This window comes from Haemaphysalis longicornis, unplaced genomic scaffold (assembly GCF_048455015.1).
Source record: "Haemaphysalis longicornis isolate Haplotype H1 unplaced genomic scaffold, Haemaphysalis longicornis Haplotype H1 scaffold_12, whole genome shotgun sequence".
NCBI lineage: Eukaryota > Metazoa > Arthropoda > Arachnida > Ixodida > Ixodidae > Haemaphysalis > Haemaphysalis longicornis.
Genome location: NW_027526225.1, coordinates 114,718,080 through 114,723,133, shown reverse-complemented (window position 1 = coordinate 114,723,133; position 5,054 = coordinate 114,718,080).

The following is a 5,054-nucleotide window of genomic DNA, read 5'->3' as shown; positions in this document are numbered from 1 at the left end:
CCCCTTAAAGGGCTCCTGGAGTGGCAGTGTTGCCGGTGTCTTGTGCCGGCGGATGGACGGACGACGGAGCCGAGAGCAAGAGATGCTTTGCATCTAAAACGTAACACGAAAATTGAAGTTCGCACTTACAGGAACAATGATGGAGTAAATTTAAGGTTGGTGCGGCAGCGAAATAGCGGAATTGGCTGCAATCGTGTATTTAAATCAGCGTGATGGTCGTGAAGGTTGCGTACGGTACAGCTTCGCTACCTTCAAGTTACGCGTTAGTGTGAGCTTCCTTCATGACATTCTGGAAAGTGGTTACACCAGTAGGGCTACATGCCTCAGTTCGGGAATGATGCCACCGTCATTCCGCGCCTGTGAAACGACGTCGTGAGTTATTGCAAAACGCCGGAGACGAGAAAATCGGTAACGTCCATTTATCAATTGTGATTGATTGACTGTAGGGTTTAACGCGCCGACGCCGGGCTCCGGAATAATTTTGACCATCTGGGGATCTTTAACGTGCGCCGAAATCTCGTACACATGGGCGTTTTTTAGATGCGACGCATCTCTTGCTCTGAGGCATGTCCCTCCTGCGTCGTTGTCGCGGCATCCGTCCGCATCCCTCCTCCGTTCTTCTCTCCCACAGCTGTGTACGTGCAACACTCTCACTCCGGCTCATTAGCATACCACAGCTGGCGCGCGCAAGTGCGCGCATGCGCGACGCACACCACCTGCGCATGTACAACTCTCCCCGGTTCTTCTTTCCGACAGCTGGCGCAACACTCTCACTCCGTTTCATTATCATAAACAGCTGCGCGCGCGCTTCGCTCCGCTCGCGTCTGCTCCGGTGCGCAAGTGCGCGCATGCGCGACTCTCCTCCGCTGTTTCCTCTCCTTCAGGCGCTGTGAATATAAAGCGGGTAGCGCGCTGCGGCGGTTCAGTCAGCGCTCGCTCTCGTTCGACACCGCGTGACTTTGCTTGACGACTCCGTGCTTGACTTGATTCTTCCGATGAAGACGTGATGGAAGCGACGGTCCCTTCAGCGAGTGGGCTGACACAATCCAATACCAGCGTCAGCGCAAACGCTCAAGGCAACGTTACGACCAATTGAACCCCCCGATGCGTCGCAGGGTTCCCTCGCGGGAAGATGGGCGTAATTTTTTGCTTTTCGCCTCCTTCAGAAAAGCGGCCGCCACGGCCGGGAACCGAACCCGTTACCTCGTGCTCAGCAGCGCAACGCCTCCACTGAGCCACGGCGGCGGGTCCCCTTTTCTCCATCTCACCACAGGGCGATGTCACGTTGATGTCTATTTAATTGCGGCACGCCGCTCCTCGAGCTGTTCCGTCAGAGCGATGAGATCGAATTAAAATATGTTCCAGGCATCATAGGCGGTTCATATATTTCAGCAGGGTATTGTGTTGAGTAAAAGGATCGAGCGAACTGACATTTATTAACCCCAAAAATTGGTGTCAGTGTGAAGCCCAGTGAGGGAAGGTCAGTGGGGAGGAAAAGGGGAAATTATAGCTTGCAAGATCATGGCCATCTTCATGAGCATTGGTGCTAGCCTGGTCTGCGAGTCCTCGGACTCTGTACCCTATTTTGGCCTGCTGCTTATGTGGCCGTCACGCCACACTATCCCACATCATCTGGGCTTGCCCGAAAAACCCCTTTCCCGAAATACCCTCCGAAGAACGGTGGCAGGACGCGCTGCGCAGCTCGGACCCGGACCTACAGGCCCGCTTGGTCGCCAGTGCTGCCGAGGTCGCTAATCAGTTCACGCTGACAGCCATCAACGCGATCTAACCACCTGCATCGCTTTCACGATGCATAATCGCCGATATTCCTCGAAATAGTTTATTCTCTCTCTCTCGGGCTAGCTGGTGGGCCTTCTTGTTTTCGGGTAGACCAGAGTGCGCTGGCCCCGAACTAGTTGAATGTTTCTGATGTTGGCAGTGCCGTTGCTATTGAGTATTTTTAGTGCTATGTTAGAAATGCACCCTTTTGCGAAATTACGTATCGCCGTCTTGAAGTCACTATGAGCTTAGCTTGGGTCGAGGCGATGGCCAAGGATATGGCTGCTGCTTCTCCGATCTTTGTCGTGGTGGTAAGTACTGTTCCTGAGGTCAGGAATTGTCCCTTTTGATTCACATGGTTTAAACCTATAGAGAAATACTTGGCCATTACAGAAAAGGCAGGCTTTATTACCCAGAAGCGCATAAAACCCTCAACAAGCAGCCGGCCACAGCTTGGAGACGAATTCAAACTGGGATGTACGCAAACCCATTCTTACATAGCTATTACTACCCAGGCATACAAGACAAGTGCAAACACTGCAAGTAGAGAGCGGATTTCGAACGCATCATCTGGTCCTGCTCCAAAATAGATAAAAGTGATAAGAGAGAATACTCATTATTAACACATCCCAGCAGTGGGAGGCAGCCTTGCTCAGCTCGGAAGCTGGCATCCAGCTACAAGTAGTCCGGATGGCCTAAGCCGCCGCCAGGGACCAAGGACTCCTGGCTGATGGCTGAGGGGATGTGGGCGGGGGCTCCCACCTCTCCTACTCCCAACCCCTTACCGGACAACAATAAAGTTCTTCCTCGTCATGTGCATATTATCATTCCTGTGCGCCGCATGTAAGACATGGTCAGGCCCCCTTAAAGAGGCCATTCAGAGAAACACAAGTTTCGTTCATTCGATAGATTGTCTCGCTAGGATCACGATACTGATTCCATTTTAGATGCGGAGCATCTTATAGTCTGGGCATGTCCCGCGTCGGCGTCCGCACTCACTGCGCATATGCGCAACTCTCCTCCTTCCCTCTCTCCCACAGGTGCGAGATACTCCCGCCACTTCTTCTCTCGTATACCAGCTGCGTGCACTTCGCTTTCGCTTCTCCCGCGTTCTCGCTTCTGCTTTCGCCGCGCATGCTGGGCGCTTGCGCATCTCTCCTCCTCTCGTCTCCTCTCCTTCAACCTTGAATGTAAATCGGGTAGCGCGCTGCGCGCGTTTAGTTCAGCGCTGCGGTTGACTCCACTTCACTGCGTTCTTCCGATGAAGTGTGATGGAAGCAACAGTCCCGTCAGTTAGTCGGTTGGCGCAAGCAAGCGTCAGCACCACCCCACAAACTAACAGCAACGCTACGTCCACTGAAGACAAAGCTGTGCAGCGAAGGGCACGCGACGCTGAGCGTAAACGCTTGAAGCGAGCGGCGGACCCTGAGCTGCCTGAGCTTCGTCGGCGCGAATGCTCGGCGCTTGCGCATCTCTCCTCCTATCGTTTCCTCTCCTTCAACCTTGAATGTAAATCGGGTAGCGCGCTGCGCGCGTTCAGTTCAGCGCTTGCTGCGCTTGACTCCACTTCTTCACTCCGTTCTTCCGATGAAGTGTGATGGAAGCAACAGTCCCGTCAGTTAGAGGGTTGGCGCAAGCAAGCGTCAGCATCACCCCACAAACTAACAGCAACGTTACGTCCAGTGAAGACAAAGCTACGCAGCGAAGGGCACGCGACGCTGAGCGCAAACGGTTGAAGCGAGCGGCGGACCCCGAGCTTCGTCGGCGCGAATGCTCGGCGCTTGCGCATCTCTCCTCCTCTCGTCTCCTCTCCTTCAACCAAATCGGGTAGCACGCTGCGCGCGTTCAGTTCAGCGCTTGCTGCGGCTGGCTCCACTTCCCTCCGTTCTTCGGATGAAGTGTGATGGAAGCAACAGTCCCGTCAGTTAGTGGGTTGGCGCAAGCAAGCGTCAGCACCACCCCACAAACTAACAGCAACGCTACGTCCAGTGAAGACAAAGCTGCGCAGTGAAGGGCACGCGACGCTGAGCGCAAACGCTTGAAGCGAGCGGCGGACCCCGAGCTTCGTCGGCGCGAATGCTCGGCGCTTGCGCATCTCTCCTGTCGTTTCCTCTCCTTCAACCTTGAATGTAAATCGGGTAGCGCGCTGCGCGCGTTCAGTTCAGCGCTTGCTGCGGTTGACTCCACTTCACTCCGTTCTTCCGATGAAGTGTGATGGAAGCAACAGTCCCGTCAGTTCGGGGGTTGGCGCAAGCAAGCGTCAGCACCACCCCACAACCAAATTCGACTACGAACACAACGGAACCCCGAGATGCTCCGCATCTACTCAGCGTTCCCTTCGGGAGGAGGAGGAGGAGTGAAACTTTATTTTTGATCAGAATAAAAGAGAGTTAGGGCCTGTGGCCCTCCGCACAGGTGCAGTCCATTGGTCAAGGCCGCCACTCTCGCCCGTCGAACTAGAGCCCTTTGAGACTCCAGCCCCGAGCAATTGAGCAGGGCTGCCTCCCATGCCTCTCTGGTAGGGGAAGGGTTGGGGGATAACGCAGGGTTGCGCTGGCATGCCCACATCATGTGGAAGGTGTCGGACACCTCCCCACAGTGCAGACACCGCCCATCTGTTTTAGGGTCGAAATGCTTTGCTACTGCAGGGCACATAAGATAATTTTTTTAACGCACACTTCGCTAAAATAAGGAAAAAAGGGAATGGCCTTGCGACCCACTAGCTCATTTCCTGCACTAGAACATATGACGTCGCATGTGCCAGCCGGCAAAAGGAAAAGCAAATTAGGCCGGGCTTATAAGCTTGCCGAACGAGCTATTTGCGTTAAAATGCAATGCATATCCATCTGCAGCAGTAAGAATGGTGGGGTAACAAAGGTACGAAAATACACGTAAACATAGAAGTACCGGTGCACACTGCTGTTAGTACTGGGCGCACTATGCTTGTTTCAGCTGCACAGCAGTCCGCCTCTTTGGAGTCGTCTTACACGACACTGGCCAAGTGACATTGTCTTATGCAACCGTTTGTAGAGCATACCCCATGTTTCATGAAATGATTACTTCTTACCGCAACAAAACAAAGCAGGAGCAAATAGTTAAAAACAAATCAACGGCGGGCAACGGTACGTAGCGCCACCCGGAAGGACCAATGGTAAGTAAGGCTGCAGAGCCGAATGAGGCACTGGTAGTTCGTTTGAATACCTGCCCTCAAGACTTCATGGCAGATGTCACGAAAACACGCGAGTTGGTGGGATAATCAAAATGTAAACCTAAAC